Raw genomic sequence first — 18,843 nt, forward strand, 5'->3', positions numbered from 1 at the left:
TCCCCCCCCATCCCCCCCCCCCTTTAGTTACGCCACTGACATGGAGAGAGAGCATGGAGAAGGGTCCCGGATTGCAGATGTCATACACAACAGTAGTAAAAAGATAGGTGAAAATGCAACGGCGCCTGGTGATGACATGCAGAACCTGTGACCGCAGCTGTGTATCAAGGATTGGCCTCTTTAGTTACAAATGAAGTTGCAAGGGGAAAAGATGATCTCACGAGACGTAAAGTGCCACAGTGTAACTAAATAATAGTAACATTTTAGCTGCGATATGGTTCTGCCTTGCAAAACAAAATATTATTTAATATCATAAGCATTTTTTAGTAGGGGAAAGCGTCCCTCCACAAATACACATCAAAGCATTGAGCAACACACTCTAACAGCATGCATTTTGGGGGCTCATCAGGAAGAAAAGACATGTTTTAGATTGTCTTGGGGGAGGGGAGGGGTTAAAGGATACTATATAAGAATTATATATTCATTTTTTGTTTAAGCACATTGTAGAATTGTTGGGTGGTTGTGGGGATACATACTTACATGGGACGTCACTCTCAGTACCCACAGAGACTGAGGTGTTGAAATCTCCTTACAAAAATGGTTAAAGCCGTTCAATTAAATTAATAAATTAATGTTATTTTATTTTAATTGATTGACAGAGCATTGCAATAGAAGAACAAAGAATCATACAGTGTTATAAATTTCAACATAATAGTAACCTACATGTCCTGTGATATGGTCTTCGAATGGTCATCACAAGGGTCCCGAGTTCGAACCTTTCAAGATGCCATCCCACACCCTCCCTCCGTCCCGCAGAAGATTTGGGCCAGGCCGCAATAATTGTCATTAAATTGTAGATTCTAGGTGTCGCTTTGAAATAAACATTACTAAATTAAATTGTAGATTCTAGCTGTCACTTTGAAATAAACATTACTAAATTAAATTGTAGATATAGGTGTCGCTTAAGAAAAAAAAAAGCATTCAATTGTAGATTCTATGAGTCGCTTAGAAGCAAAAAACAAAATAAAAAAAAAAAAGAAAGCATTAAATTATAGATTCTATATGTCGCTTTGAAATAAACATTACTATATTAAATTGTAGATTGCTAGAAACAAAAAAAAAAACAACTACATTATTTTTGTAGATTCTAGGTGTCGCTTTAGAAACAAACTTGTAAGTTTTTTATCCAATTTTAAGTCAATCCAGAGCATAGAGTGATGACCTACGAGTCGATGAGCTTGAGACTTAGTTTATAGCCGACTCATACTTGGTTTATACATATTTAGATAAACAAATGCCTTCCCCGTACGTTAGTAATTAGAATGAAGCGATACTCGTGTTAGCAATGACTAAATGTGCCGCGACTGACGGACAGACAGACGCGTGGATATCATCGCTATTTTATTTATTTACATCTGCTGCCGCGCGAGCTGACTCGCTATCCCGTCGCAGACATCAACAACTCCTTAGCCATTGCACTTGCTCAACTTCAGGTACAAAACTGAAGAGAAGTCAGCTGGACGGGTCAGATTTTGTCGACCGCTGGTCCCTCCACGAGCTCCAGTGCTTAGCACCCCCTGTCCTCCCAACACTGACTTTATTATAAACAGCTTCTTTTATCATATCAATCTGCAGAACAGATACTCTTTGGTTTCTCGCAAATTTACCTCTTCAAAATACTCCCTCCTTCTCTTTTTTTTTTTTAAACTCTTTTCATGACTTCGTGTTTTCCTCAATGACGTCATTCACACGTCCACCTAGTCTCCCCGCCCCTCCATGCCTCGTTTCTGTCAACGCTCCTGGCTGGGCATTTCACTCAAGGTGGAAAGAAAAAAAAAGTCTGGGTTTTGCCTGTCGTTGTCCAAACTCCTCACCGGGTCATATGCATAAAAAAATTAATGTAGAAAAAAAGAGAGGGGGGAGAAAAGTGCGAAAGGAAAAAAAAAAAGAGGTGACTTCCGGTGTCGGGAGAGCTTTTCCCTGGAGTTTTGAGAACAACCAGGATCTGGCCGTCGCGTAAATACAATGGCGTGGTTTGTTTATCGCGTGTATCATCGCAGCCCCCGCTTGACCCCTACGACCGTATATCGCCAACACGCAGATTAAAGGTCGCGAGAAATGAAGCCGCGGGATTATGACTGGACGGTGGGATAATCATTTTTTCACGTCTTTTTTTATTCTTCTTATTTTCGACAAGTTGCAATAATATGCTGGCATTATCTTATCTCGTGATCCCTTGTCAGAGGACGATTATACGAACAGCACTGGGTGCAGTTTGAAGGGGCTGAGAGTTAATTTAAGAGTAACGGACACCAAGGTATATTTGTACAAAGCTTACATCAACTCTCTTGGTCTGTCTGTCTAGTAAAAAAGTTGAACACCTTATTGCTCCCACACCCATTCTCGGACCAAGTTGAAACTTCGCAAATTGATTCATTAGCATGGACAAGACGTGAATTAATATAGAAAAAAAGCAACCAATTAGACAATTAATTACTGGAAATTATTTTTTTTCTTTCATACCAACGAGCTAAATAATTGTTAAGGCTATTTCTACCCCACGCATTCTCCGATCAAGCTGATACTTTAATTAATTATTTATTGGACCTAACAAAACATGAATCAATTTTTAAAAAAATACTCTGTTAGTTAATTATTGGTAATAAAATATTTTATTTAATCTCTAATAAGGGAAATAATTTGTACATTATTGATAGATTTAGTTTTAGGGGCGGAGTTTTTTTAAATATTTTTTTTTTATATTTTGATCCCGAAATTAAAAAGCCCAGTCTTCAACAGGAGTAGAACCAAGGACCCCCGGTTCGGTAGCCAAGCACTTTACCGCTCATCCACCACGACTCCACAAAACATTTACACAAACTGTTAAATTTCTAGGAAGAGTGTTTGAGCCATTATCGAAATGTAAGTGCCTGAAAGATGCACCTTGTTTTTCGACACCTTTTGAAGAATGTGCAGGCTATTTGGTGGAATGGTAATGACATAGCAATAAAATGCAATACAATACAAAAGCACAACCTAGTAAAATACCTGAAAGACACCAAGATAAAGTCACATTTCGTATTCTTTATGCTAGGATGGCTCTCGGGTTTAGGGTTAGTGCTCTATCTTCCGTAGTGCTATTAGAGCATGGAGCCTATATCAGTCAGGAGAACGAATGACTTAGCAGAGATTTAAGTTTGTAATTAACATGTACCACTAAGACACGGATACGCGTAGGACTTAATTATCTTATCTTTTTTAAAAAATGTATGTACTATATACAATTATTAGAAAATGCATCAGTGCACGCTATTATGGAACTACTAAGTGTTGCGTTTCCTTTTAGTGAGCCAGTGTCGAAGAATATCAATTATCAAAACAATAATCGCACCGAATTCCCCCCCCCCCCCAAAAAAAAAAAAAGAATAGATTTTATAATATTATTGGAAATCTGCAACTTACTGAAATTAAAATAATTTTAAATCAAAACAAATACCAAAGAATAACTAATTGCAACACTTTTTTTTTAACAACAACAACGGTGTAGCAACCATGGCGATAAGAGGCTCTTTGCGAAAAGACCCACGACCAAAAGTAGACAAAACAGGCTTCAGTAAGAGAAACAAAATAGGTTGACTGCAAGAAATAATATATTTCAACTTCTTACGTAATGTCACTTAATAGCAATGTTTAGTTGTTGTTCTTAAATTATAGTTCTGGTATGATTAACAAAAGAGCCAAATAATAAGTTACTGTAACTATTATTATTATAGTATAAACTTTCTCTTATATTAAAGGAACAGTAGAGCGTTTCATTCAGACGTGTTGGATTATTTAATAATAATAGTAATAATTACAACAAATGTGAAAACAATATCAAAGTATTCATCTAGAGAATTTTTTTTAATTTTTGACTCTTATTTCTTTCTTTATAATTACGCTACGTATTCACCAGATAAGATTCATGAATTAATACTATTAGTTAACTGTAATGAATATGATAATACACTGCTCACTACAATCTCACAAGCTGTTATAGATGCGTGGCCATATCCTTAGAAAAGATACCCACGACAGAGCCAAATAGACATTTAACCCCCGGGCAAAAGACTTAGGGATGACCAAAAAGAACATGGCGACGCAGAGCACTAAATGAAGGAGAGGACAGGAAAGAGCTGGGAAGTCATTAAAAAAACGAGCAAGAGACCGTTGAGAGTCGCGTGTTTTTACTGAGTCTCTATGTTCCGCGAGGAACGCAAAGGAAAAATGATGATGATGGTTTATGAAAATGTTTTTTCATATACATTTTTAAATAAGTAGGTCCTTGGGTGATTGTGCTGACGGCACATTATTTTTTAAAGTCGATTCCTGAAAGCTGCTTAAATCAGGCGTCACCGACATTTTCTTCTTTCAATTATTCAAAGTAGTTCAGAGCTCCAGATCACAATTCGACTTTCGACTGAGCAGACGATAAACAACAAGCTTAACAAAGTGCTTCAAAAACTTTTATCTCCTATGAAGTTGATTTAGTATAACATTATGTTGTCCCGTCAGGGCTAGTTCTATAGGTTACTGTGTTCAATATGACACATTTACTAAACTTATCGAAGGGCCCTAAGTCATCACCCGAATCAGAACCCACGGATACCCCGTTTCTCAACTGAGCAGTGTTTTCGAAAGGTCTATAAATCAAATAAGAACATAAAACTAAAATGTTATTTAACATTGGTTAGACCAATAATAGAATATGCATCCTCTGTTTGGGACCCCTCAACTCAAGAAAACATTAAGAAACTGGAACAGACACAAAATAGAGCAGTGAGATTCATAACAAACGAAAATTCACATTTGACTAGAGTAATACCTTTAGTAAAATCACTAAATTTAGAAAGCCTTCAGGATAGAAGACTTAAAAGTAAAGTAGCAATTATACATAAAACAATGAACCATAATCTTCAAATACAAAAACAAAATTTAATAAAATACTCAGAAAGACACAAAGATAATGCCGCACTCCTCGTTGCATATACTAGGACAAATTTGTACAAAAGCTCCTATTTCCCTAGCGCTATTAGAGCATGGAATGGGTTGCGACTTGGCGGAGTTTAGGTCATTGGTTAATATGCATAACTAAATGCACGACGCGTTGGACGTAATCATCTTCTTTTTTTGAAGTAACGTCTGTATCATTTAAGATAAGATAAGATAAGTTCGAGCTAATAAAAGGTATCACCGGCTGGGTGGAGGGAGGTATTTGTTTAGCATAACGTAGATACAGCGACAGAACAACATCCACTTGTACCAGTGTCCAGTGATCTGTGTTCCGCACATGGTCATCAAGATCTAACAGGATTCTCACAGAGATATATTTATTTAAAAATGGTGGATAAAGCAATGTCAACAAATACCTCCACTGGTAGGATTCTACGTCATCCAGCAGGATGGTTGTTTCATATATCTACCGAGTTCTTACAGAGTTCAAAGAGTAACCACGGCGATGAACGTGAAAATATTTTGATTGGAGATGAAGATGATGGTAGACAAAGGTCAATTAATTCTCATTTAAAACATTGGTACCTTTAAAAGTTATTATGATAATTACAATTAGTCACCTCTTTGTCAGTTTGTTTTACCTACCTAGTTTTAGATTTATAAAACACTTGCAAAATATTTACAAAATTAAATATAATACATTATACATTATAGCAGGGGTGGGCAACTTTTTTCTATCGAGGGTCGCATTAAAAAAATTGAAATGGGGCACCGCATATATAGAAAAATAAGCTAACTGTGTATAATGTCTTTTAATTCACTTTTATACTGTATTATACATCTACATTTGTTTTTTAAAACTCCCAATTTGAGGAATTATAACAAGAGTTGGCAATTTCTTAAACTAATTTTACATTCATTGCCTTTTACATCCCAATATTAACCAAAAAATGTACAGTTATACTTAATGTGAAGTATTTAACTGTTTACACTCGTGCATAATGTTCCGGAACCATGGAGCTAGCGTACTTGTAAGTTGTTATCTTCGTGACTGCTGTCAAATTACAATCAGTCAGCATTAATTTGTTCTTACACTTGTTTATTTTCAATCAAAATAGTCTTATTCACTGCTAAACTGACCCAAACAAAGTGACAGTTCAGGAGCAAAGTTTTTAAAGTGTAAAATACAGCTTCTGGCACCCGTAAAACTCCCGCGGAAGAATTGACTGGAACTGCTCTTTCAGGTCATAACATTGGAATACTGTTGTTGTTTTTTTTCCAAATCTTCAGTATTTCTTGAAATTGCCTGTATACAAGACCGTTAGCTCTGATGAGTTTGATCGCTGAGATTTTAAGACTAAGACTGAGACTGCTTTATTGATCATTATAGAAATTTGTTGTGATTACAAGTTAATAATATGTTTGATATTCTAAGCAGCTTTGCAAAAGTTTCCCGTTAAGAATTTACCGTTGGGATATTGTTCTTTAATTAAAAAAAAAACAAAAAAAACTGTTTCTCTGAGTCAAAGCACGGTCTCCATCAGGTGTTACACTTGCCATCTTCTTCCAAGCCAACCTAACACTTTTAACACAGTTCTTCATATCATTGAATAAATACTGGCCTGAAATTGTGTCTTTGACTGGATGTTTGGAAATATTATCTATAAGAATAATCTTCATTTACTTTAAACGTTTTAGAATGATGTGTAGAGACAATGTTTTTTTTTTTTGGTCTCTTCATCATAGTGATAAGAATCAGAAGTTTTCAATAATTTTTATAGATATTTAAAATTATTTATTTTTAATATGTTTGCATTTTTTAAATATGTGTCCGCGGCCGCAAAAAACATTCCGGCCCGCGGGTCGTAACTTGCCCACCCCAGCATTATAGCGATGATGTTTTATCTACCACCTACGGACCATTTCCGGCCTCCCTTTCATACTTTGAAAGCCGCCGAGCCTCAGATATCAGCAGCGACAGTCCGGGGCCCAAGCACGAGGAGGTCCGCAATGTAGATTCTTTGGCTACCATCAGCACATTTTAAAAAACATTAGGTGCCTGTTTTAAGCATTCTAGTGTACATTACCTATTGGCCTCCTTCAGTCATAGTACGACTATGGTTCATCTCGAACACTTTTTTATGTGACTGTGAAGCCCCATTTTGGAGAGACGCTCCCGTCTACAAATATCGCAAGTTAAGGTGGCTTTCGCTTTGGTGGTAGTGGAGCTGACCTAATCAATACCGTACCAATAGGCTTTATAGACTAGAATATAGTTTGTTGGATTTATTTGATACAAAAAAAAGCTGCTAAACAAGGACTTGTTACTTCTTATTGTTCATGCCTTCCCTGCATCTTTAAGACTTACGATTAACACTCCTAGCATAGTATTTCAAGTTAAGTTTAGGCAGTGTATATGACGTCCAGAGTCCCGAGTACTGTTAAGGCTACATCTGAGAAGCTAAACAAAATCTGACATGAAAGGTTTTGAAATTTGACTCAGGCAAACCCACTCCATGCTCTAATGGCACTAGGGAAGAAGGAGCACTTGTACGAATTTATTCTAGCCTATGGAATAAGAAATGTGCCTTTATAATTATTGAGAGCAGTTCGAGAAACAAACATTCTTAAGAGAGTGAAAACGAATTGAAAGATCAATAAACATCCGTTAGGCCACAACTTTAACATTTGATCATCACAGAAAAGATACAAGACACTGATCATAGAAACAAACCTGGAACTCTTTTGTTTCCCTTTGTAGAAACTATTGGATACAAAAACATCTTTCAGATGTAAACTTCACTTGTCATTTTTGCGTGTAATTGTGTGAATATACTTTTATTTTCATTGTTGCTAAGTTTTTAACTTTTTATTGCTAATCTGTTTCAATTGTTCATTTTAAATGCTGGCCTTAAAATCACTACATATTTCTGTTCGTAACGGTAATGCGATAATTATTTTTTATTTATTCTAGTTTTGTTGGGTAAAAAAAAATATAAGTGCAAAATTTCAGCTTGATCCCAGATTGGGTGAGAAATATCTTGTACAGACAGAGTGCGTTTATAAAAGCTTTGTAGACTTGTGTCTAGCAAGGTCGTGTGTCTAGCAAGGGTCATGTATGTCTAGCAAGGTTAGTGTGTCTAGTAGGTCATGTGTGTCTGTTTCAAAGCAAGTTGGTGCCTAAGCTGTTTTTTTAAAGAGTTTCTGTGGGACATCTCTGTTATGCCTATCACCTTTCAGTTCACAAAAAAAGGCTGCCTTTTGCAAACGCTCGTTCCCCTATACGGAAAGTGCTTTCTCTAGCGTAACTGTCGGACCATAAAAAGTCTCTCTCTGCTGTTCATACCGGCTTGTTGTGTATGAGATATTTCTTTTCTAATTGCTTTGTACATTGACAGTTAGAACTAAAAGAACACGAAAGCCACTTTTCAAATTGGGAGTCTTTACCCGATCCAAAATAAGTAAATATGTTTCCTCAACAAATTATTCAAACAAGCGGGGCTCGGTGACCTGGTACTAGTTTAATAAATGGTGTCGCTCTTACAAGAGGTTGTCTTTTTTTTTTTTTAAATGTTTTTTATTTTACATGTTTCTTGTTTATGACTCCCGTGGATCTCTTCAAATAAATTTGGATTGTAGACATCGCTTCTTATTTGTAGATGTAGATTTGAGTGATAATATCATAGGAATATGATCAATTGTTTCCCTCATACATTCATTGATATATATATTTGGCTTTGTTACTTTTAATAATAGTGTACTAATTGTAGAGTCTATATTTAAATCTATTTATTGAGTACTAGTAGAAGCTTAATTTTTATATAGGTTATACCAGCTAACAAGAAAAACATCTAAATTTTTTTGTTTCAAAAGACAATACCTCCTTTATACATAGAGCGATTATTTTGCTCTTAATAAGTAATAAATGTAACTTTAAAAAAAGGAACTTATTTACCCCACCCCATTTCCCAGACCCTGAAAACAAATTCTGGTTAAGCGACTGACTAAATCTACTAGATCTATACTTTATAATATTCTAATGATTGGCCTTTAGATCTAGACTTAACTCTTTCTCTCCTAACAGATGATACCAACATTGAGTCCACCTCTGTGGCATTTTACGTCTCGAGAGACAATCTTTTCCCTTAGCAACTTCTTGTGTGACTAAAGAGGCCAATCCTTGATACACAGCTGCGATCGCAGGTTGGGCATATATAATCACCAGGCGCCGTTGCATTTTCACCCTTCTTTCTGCTTCTGTTGTGTATGACATCTGCAATCTGTGACCCTTCCTTTATGCTCTCTCTCCATGTGGATCTGTCCAGTGCCACCTCTTCCCAGTTGCCAGTGTCGATTTTGAAGAACTTCATGTCGCGTTTGCATGCATCCGTATAACGTAAAAGTGGGCGACCAGCGGCTCTCCTGCCTTCAATTAGATCGCCATACAGGATGTCCTGTGGAAGTCGACCTGCTGGCATTCTACGAACGTGGCCAAGCCAGCCAAGGCGTCTGCTGCTGATAACAGAGCGGATGTCCTGGCACCCTGCTCTTTGTAGCACTTCCTCATTGGTTATCTTATTTTGCCACCTTATTTTAAAGATCCGCCTTTGGCATCGGAGGTGGAAGACATTCAGCTTTTTTTTTTCAGCTTTTTTTCCTGCCATGAGTAGGTTGACCATGTTTCACTTCCATACAGCAAGGTGCTCAACACACAGGTCCGGTAGACTAGGGCTTTAGTACTGCTAGTCAGCAATTTGTTGTCCCAGACTCTTTTCTGCAACCGTGACATGGTGGCCATTGCCTTGGCTATCCTGTTGTTTATGTCTTTATCCAGTAGGGTGTTGTTGGATATGATGGAGCCAAGGTAACAAAAGTGATCAACAATTTCTAGTGGTTGGCCATTAATGCTTACTTGAGGTGCAGTGTTTGTGTTTTGGACAAGTATCTTAGTCTTGCTTGGCAGATAATTTGTCAACCAGGGACTGTAGCTGAATATCAGAATCAGACACAATAGCTGCATCATCAGCATACAGGAGTTCCCTGACGAGTAGCTTCCTAACCTTGGTTTTTGCCCGCAGCCTTGATAACATAGTCACACTAGAGCTGACTTTCGATTTGGTTGTCCCATTCAGTAAGCTACTGATGCCACATGGAACAGAAATGTTCATCTATGTCGGAAAAAAAATATAAATAGCCCTTTGGTGTATTCAGTGTACAGAATAAAATAATCGTTTATATGTATTTTGTTTAAACATTATAAGATAATTTTATGTTCCTTTTTGCAAAGCTGAATAAAGTTTTTGTAAGGTCTTCCGTTCTCAGCACAGTTGATACATTTTATTGCAAACAATGAGGTTGAAAGTTAGCGTCCTTGATAGTGTTAAGCTTATCCTGAAAATCTCTCAAGATCTTTTTCATTTTTATTGGCCATATTTAAAGAAAAACAGAGGGAAAAACACACATCTTTATCAACATGTTGAAACTTTCTGGGGAAAAAATGCAAAGACAATACATGAATCAATTTAAATAAAAATTAATTTTTGGTAATTAATTATTACTTTTGATACCAAGAAGGAAAATTTAACCAATTATTTATTGTACCAAACAAAACACGAATCCATTTAAAAATTAACCAATTAGTCAATTAATTATTGGTAATTATTATTTTGTTTGATATCCAGAAAAGGAAATAAACTTCTATATTATTGAGATATATAGTTGTAAGTGTGGAGTATTTTGCTTGTTTTATAGCTTAGATTTCTTATTTTGAAAGGAAACTTTGTTTCTTCGTAGTATTAACAGTAACATCGCGAATTATGCAGGAAAACGCTTACATCAGCTTTGTGCTGTCCTTTTCATAACAACACAATTTTGCCTCGATGTAAACCTGTTCTTATATATTATGTTTAGTCACAATTGTTTTCTAAATAGTAAAAATGTAGATGTCAGTGTTTGAAACTACGGCAATGCTGATTGGCGACTGAAGAGAGATGTGAAACGTCATGACCTAATTGTCAACCTTTATCTCAGGTCAAAGAATAGCCTCAATGGTCACACAGGGCCAGTTAGAAATGATGCTTTTAAATCGTTTGATACAGTAAGCTCAAATCACTCTCAATCTCTCTTATAGACACAAACTCATACACACTTAAAACCATTTTTTGTGTATTAAGCGCTGTTGATTCAGTTGTTATGAACCGTTTGATCTATCTATCTATCTATCTATCTATCTATCTATCTATCTATCTATCTATCTATCTATCTATCTATCTATCTATCTATCTATCTATCTATCTGTCTATCTATTTCTCCTCTACAGCCTTCACCTTGCCCATCTAGAAACATTGATGCTATTAAAACTCTTCAAGTTAAAATCATAATGTCCACCATTATTAAACATGTAATCTATTTATAGCTTAGAGTTCAACGCCATCTGTCTTGAAAAAAAAAAGAGAACAAGTGTTGTTATTGTTTTTATTGATGACGTCTGTTGGGATAAGCCGACATTGTGCTCATGACATAGGTCTGTCTGGTTATTGTTGACCTGTTTGACGTATATATATATATAATACATATATTTATTCAATATAAAATTTTTGGTTCTGTCCTCTCATTCATATTAATTCTCTAAGAACAACTTATTCTCCCACTTGTCGTGAGCGATAAAATAGGAAGCGTTGACCTCTTGTTCCCCTACTTAAACCTATAGGTCTTCTAAGGCATTTTCAAGATCAAAACCGCAGCTGTTAAATTTACAAAAAAAAACAATTATTGTTTAATTCACATTTTCTAACAACAATGGCTCTGAAAGCCGACATTTTAATGTCATAAGTACAAGGCAGCATCACAAACCAAGAGATTAGAGACAGGGTTACTGCAGCGATCGGACCCCATGATGATCTGCTTACTATTGCAAAGATACGCAAGCTTAAAATATATGGCCATATTACAAGATCCACGGGCTCGCAAAGACCTTCCTTCAGGGTACAGTATCAGGAAAAAGAAGAAGAGGCAGACAGAGGACAGCATAAAAGAATGGACGGGCCTACCATTGATAGAGGTTTTAAACAAGGCAAAAGACAGGGAGAAATGGAGAAAGACGGTCGATAAATCTTGCTTGGTATCCCAACGATCCAACTGACTAAGGGATAGGTAAAGGTAAAGTACTAAACATGAATTCCTTCCAATTAAGCACTTTTTTTGGTGCGTAACTCTCTTTCGTTCCATTTTGTTATTAATGTATTATTTCTTCACCGATCTAGATCTTTATTGTAATTATGTGTAGGTAATTGTCAGTGAGTATGTTAAGAATTTCACTTAGATCATTGTGATTATCAATACGGTTTAAGAAGAGCTGCTATTTAATAACCCCTAACAAATAGCATAGATAAGTTTGATCTTATTTTCCATTTCAGAATTGTTCTCACTAATTGATATATAATCAAGAATGATTTCAGCAAGCACTCTAAAATTTGATCTTGCAGCCACAAGATTGCGAACCATTATAAATGTTAGGAGGGGTTTCAACCGACCATAATTCTACGTTTGGACTGTCTATTTTGTCAACAACTTTCTGCTTTAGACTGACAACATTCTGTCAGAGATCGGTGCAGACATCATTCACGGCTAATCGGACGTAATGTTGTCAACGAATATACGAGACGCAAGCGCAACAGCAATTACGACAATCACGGCTGTGATTTATATATATAATATAATATAATAATATATCTTATTTATCGTTAAGGAAATTTGTCTTACTGATTTGCATTACATCCTGTACTCTTATTCGAGCAGTTCTTGTATGTATGTATATAAAACGTCTCTAACGATTGTCTTTAAAATGTCAAGGTATATGTATAGAAATGAGAATGATCACATCAGGAAAAGTCGAGGTCGACCGTTATTTTGGTTGTAAGATCTTTCATTATCGTAAAAACCAAAACTTTTTCCCAAATGCTTTCAAGGGAAAAAGATACCGCTGTCTTTCCGCTTACGTCACTCGGCTTACAGCACTAGGCATTTCTTTGCAACCAGGAACAAGTTTTAATGAAGCTATTGGCCTAATTAAACATTTGAGCACCATCGTATTGTAGGTTGTAAAAGTCACCTACACGGCTCATAGTAATTAAAGAGTAAATGTATACGTATAGCGCAAATTTAACATACTTCGGCAAACTTTATTTTCATTTTCTGTTTCTTTAATTAATAAAACGGCTATCAACATTAAGTATGAACACCAATTATTAAGTGTTGGTAACAGTGGTGTTCTTTTAATTGAACCAACATTACAGTGCTCGTATACAAGTATACTTCCAAGAGAGAAAAAAAAAATAATTAAAAAAGTAAAGTAAAGTTCCCTTTCAGACCTTGTGGTCTATAGGGTAGATGATGTAAAGGTCATCTATTTCCGAGGCCTACGGTTTACGAGGGTGTCATGTGGCCAGCACAACGGCCCACCGCCTTTACTTTTCCCAAACTAATGTCAAGTACCCATTAGAAATGGGTCGACTCAGAGGCGCCCAAAGATTCCGAAATTAAAAATCCCAGTCTTCACCAGGATTCGATCCCGAGACCCCTGGTTCGGAAGCCAAGCGCTTTACCGCTAAGCCACCGCTTAGAAAAAAATGTGTGACTAGATTTTGGAAGAGAAATTCAAATCTGTTTTTTCTTAGACAATATTAAAGTACAAATTAAAAGCCACGAATATTAATGAAGTACATTTTAATCTTTAGATCATGAATACTCTTTTTATTGCGCAAATTTCGTAATAGCATGCCCAGAGCATTATTGTCATATTTCATAACATCCGAATTTACGGCAGTTAACTACCAAGAGCCTTATCCTCCACAAATTCTAAAATATACAGTTTTTAAAACTAAAATATGCTTATTAAATATTTTTTATGGGTAAATGAGATTAAATTTAGAAGAACTTTATTTCTTTCTTCTAAATTATAGCATGCATTTAGGTATAAGTATTTTCATTCGTAAGTGGAGCTTTAGAAAAATCTGCCCTGTTCTTTTGCTTGATTGAAACGGTTTTAAAATGTGCTAATTGGTAACTCCCTTCATCTTTATGTACAAACCATACAATGCTATCTAGAAACGTTTCGATTGAGCTTGATTTCTTATCAGAATTTAATTTGATCTCAGGTGAATATTTCAATTTATAAATATAAACATAATAATAAAAGTAATAAATAATAATAATAATAATTATTATTATTATAATCTTTATTATTCATGAGGAAATTCGTCTGACATTTTGTGCTTGACAACAACAAAAAAAAAAACAAATCAAAAGAATAAAAAGCATTATAACTCTAGAAAACCAAATATACATTCCACACAAGAGCCACTTAAAAGTTACACATGAAATGTTTGTACTAGATTGTAGACCCATAGTCAATGATTGATTAGATTACAGAACAAAAGAGTTTATGTGTCTGGTTCTCTTTGTCATCGGTGTCTTGTAGTTCCTTATTGAGGGTAAAATCACATCATTCTGACCCAGATGGTGTCTTGTAGTTCCTTGTAGAGGGTAAAATCACATCATTCTGACCCAGATGGTGTCTTGTAGTTCCTTGTTGAGGGTAAAATCACATCATTCTGACCCAGATGGTGTCTTTCTATTTCTAAAATCTTTTTAGCTTTCTTATTGAATGCTTTTTTCAAACAGTTTGCTCAAATGTTTTTTGTTTTTTTTTAATTTTTTTTTTTTTTTTTTTACCAATGACCATACCAGCAGCATTGAGGATTTTATGAAAATTATTTTTATTTTTAATGTTTCACAATGGCGATGTCGCAACCCCCTGGGGTGTCCCTGTGTTAACTATACGTGCATTTGATATCGCATCATTTGCCAATACTATCTGAGGTCTCTGTGTCAAGTAATTTTCTCAGCAAATATTAAGATAGCTTTGTATAATTAACAATGTCCTATTAGAAAGTGTATTATTTTATTTTAAGACTAAATTATTACAATATAAATCCAAACCTAATATTTAAACTTTTCTGCTCTGACTTTTATGTTCGAAAAAAGATTTGATAAAACCTTCTTGAGAATACTAACACAATGTATGAATATGAACTAGGGAAAAGTGAGACATTCAACTTTGTAATAAAGTCCATGATTTACCCTATAACCTAAAGATTCGGCATCACATCATGTTTCTTACTAAAGCCATAATGAATACAGAGCATGACAAAAGTTGTGGTTAAATGTTCCTAGATTTTATACACTAACTGCATTATTAAACGTCAGAGAAGTTGCATTGCAAAGACTCTTCAAATCCAATAGGATCCAATAGACCAATTTTTATTTTTAAAAGTTGCAATGTAAAATGACTGGACGCGAGCAACTGTCTTTCTAGACTGTAGGGGCACTAAGTGACTTTCTAGTCGCCATGTACAATGACATTTAGAACTAACAGAAAATAAAAACAATTGACTGGAGAGGATGTACTTTCCTTAGAGCTTATTTCCATCATTACCAAAAATGTCTCCAGAATGAGTTCGGGTCAATATTAACTTTACTTGAAAAAATGATTCAACCGAGCGAGGTTCGGTCACGAGGTACTAAACATTGTAACAATAGCAAACAAAATGTACGTTCATACTTCATACCCCTGTTTCACATTACATGGGAAGTTTACATCAGAAAGTTGGATTGGATTCAAAGATTTAATTTCCATAGGAACAAACGAATTCTTGAGCCTGTATTTATGATCGTTATCTTGTGATTGTACAATGTAAAAACTCGTGAATTAGCGACTGCTTCGTTGTGTGTAAAATCTTTTTTAGCTTCTTAAGAATGTTGGTCTCAAAAGTTGTGTAGGTGTGTTTTGTGTGTCGTATTTTATTTGTATCTGATAGATTAGAGACGTTACTTCAAAAAAGAAGTACTAAAATTCATTCTGAGTTGTATACAATTTGAAGCATTCAGTTGATTGGAGAAGGCTTGATGTATATTGTAAACATAACTAATACCAAATTATCGTATAGGTTCTATTATAAATACACCTTTTTATAGTAATAAACAAACGCTAACTATGTCAGAAATATAGAGATTGGAAATTTCAGTGGATACTTATATGAATCTTACATAATCCTAGACTGTGTAAGATTAATTGCATCTACAATATCTGAACCAGGCGTAGCTATTAATCGTTGACTACTGTAACATTATTTAAAACAGGTTTCATTTTAGTTACACAATAAAATAGTTCCATACGAGACAGCTCGGCGTCTACTCTTTTAAATATGTCAATTATGAGAGTTCAAACGAGTAACATTTGTTTTTAAAAGTTAAAAAAGACAATCCCTTCCTATGTAGCTAATTACTATTTCAAGAAGCGAATACTCTACTTTTATAATTAATGAATTTTAGATTTAAAAAAAGATGGAACACTTTTAACCCGGATACGATTCCCCCTACCCCGGAAAAAAAGTATTCTATGCGCATGCTTTGTTCAGAGCTGGCTTTAGACCTGATGAGGCCCTAAGGTATTTAATGCATTACAAGTCCAGATATTATATGTCAGTGCCAATTAGGATTACCTGTTACATAGGGGATCAAATTGCTAAACAATTAAGAAATATATAGATAGTGAGCTAATACAAATTTAGCTTAAGATCATTATTATTCACAACAAAATCCCTTGGTCAATTTTATTTTGGGCTAGGGAGCCTAAGATATAGTCTTGGTATGTATGTATGTATGTATGTTTGTATGTATGTTTGTTTGTATACATACAAAGTAATAAGGACTATGTATGTTTACATGTATATACAACGACCGCATCACAAGAGATTAGAGTTGGGATTAGTTCATCCTACGGACTTCACGAAGATGTGCTAACTACTGTAAAAAAAAATAATAATAAAACGCTAACTAAAACTAAAACACTAAGGCCATATCACAAGGTCCTCAGTGCTAACTAAAACAAAAATATTATGGCCATATCACAAGGTCCTCAGTGCTAACTAAAACAAAAATATTATGGCCATATCACAAGGTCCTCAGTGCTAACTAAAACAAAAATATTATGGCCATATCACAAGGTCCTCAGTGCTAACTAAAACAAAAATACTATGGCCATATCACAAGGTCCTCAGTGCTAACTAAAACAAAAATACTATGGCCATATCACAAGGCCCTCAGTGCTAACTAAAACAAAAATACTATGGCCATATCACAAGGTCCTCAGTGCTAACTAAAACAAAAATACTATGGCCATATCACAAGGTCCTCAGTGCTAACTAAAACTAAAACACTATGGCCATATCACAAGGTCCTCAGTGCTCGCTAAAAGCTTACTTCAGGGAACTGTAAGAGGCAAACAGAGAAAGCGATGGGAAGACGACATAAAAGAATGGCCTGTCATTGAAAGAGATTCTATCAACGGCAAAAGACAGAGAGGAATGGAGAAAGACGGTCAACAGATCTTGTATGGTGCTCAACGGTCGAACAGACTAAGGAATAGGTCAAGTTGAAGATCTAGAACGCAAATTCTGCACTGGCTTTGTTATAAAGAAAGAATAACAATAAAATCATGCGAAAAAGAAAAAGTGATAAAATTACTTACAATATTTCCTCTGTCTTTTTCCTGAATAGTTTTTAAAACTGTGTAATTTAAAGCGTAAACAAGAACACAAACTGGCTATCGTCTTTCAGTGTTGACATTCTCTCATAGAGACATGTTCAGATTTAGTTCCGTTGTTAACACTTTGAGGAAGAACATGGGAACCCTGATGAATGTGTTTTTCTATCAACAGCCCAACAAAAGACCAAACTATCAATATAGAGGCACTATAGTGGAAGATGTGAAACGGTATACGCGGCTTATGTAAATGTTTATGCTAATGTTTTGACCACAATATCCTCGTTTACAAAAATGTTGTTGCTCAAAGCTGATCAAAACGGCAACAAATTACCATCGCGTAAAAAGAAAACAAAATGTCTGAAAATTGAAGTGGATGAGTTCTTAAAGAAAATAGGCAGGCACAACCAGTGAGTAGCCAGAAGTAGAGGCTCATTGAATGCTGACATGCAGGCGTAGCACGACAAGGATGTGACGCTGGAAGCACTGACAGTTCGGAAAAGAAATATTTAGATTCGGAGCTCCTTAAGTTCGAGGCAAATATCCCAAATTGTTTTTACGTTGGAGTCGTCCTTCGACACCTCTGCTCTCTGGAATCCTGCACTCTGGTGTAACCCCCTCATAAGTGTTCCAAGGGGGGACTGGCCTCCTCCTCTGCCTCTCACCCACCCCATCACTTGCCTCTTCCGTCCGTCTGTCAGACCGCCCCCCTGACCGAATTTCATTGGCCGGCTGCATTCTCTGTGGCGATGGGGGCCGAGCCAATCACGATAGAAAGAGACAGGTTTCCCTCCATGATGATGAGTTCCAGGCGCGATGGAAGATCCCTCCCCCTTCTTTCACCCCCCCCCCCTTTCCAAGCCACAAGACAGACGATGAAGCCGTAAAGAGATCCACACAGGCGTTGCATTATCATATTTGAATGATGAAAGATTCTCTGGAAAGAGCAAAGAACGTTAAGTATAAGAAAGAAGAGAAAAACAAAAAAAACGAAAAGTTTTTAGCACGAAACCCGGCAAACTCCAAACAGAACAGTGTCGCGTGTAATAGTGAAGTGAGCGGACTTGAACACCAGAACCGGGACTCTCCAAGCAGCAGGGAAGCCTGTTTACCATTCTGTTCATCCCCATGTTTTGTATATAAAGGTTTTGTGTATAGTCATAGTCACAGTCAGTTGTTGTCCTAAACTGAGATTATTTGTAAATTATCTAAATGTCTATTAGCAATCACTCTCCCCCCATCCCCGC

The 18,843-nt window shown here is 35.9% G+C and overlaps 1 protein-coding gene across 1 annotated transcript in view; it reads right to left on the reverse strand.

The window, feature by feature from the left end:
- Nucleotides 1–18,210, reverse strand: part of LOC106053069 (uncharacterized) — a 33,591-nt gene extending 15,381 nt beyond the window's left edge. The window contains exon 1 of the mRNA XM_056009135.1: nt 17,582–18,210. The gene's annotated coding sequence lies outside the window, so the exon portion shown is untranslated. The remainder of the gene's footprint in view (nt 1–17,581) is intronic.
- Nucleotides 18,211–18,843: the final 633 nt, after the last annotated feature.

The sequence above is a fragment of the Biomphalaria glabrata genome, chromosome 13 (assembly GCF_947242115.1).
Source record: "Biomphalaria glabrata chromosome 13, xgBioGlab47.1, whole genome shotgun sequence".
NCBI classification, from domain to species: Eukaryota; Metazoa; Mollusca; class Gastropoda; family Planorbidae; genus Biomphalaria; species Biomphalaria glabrata.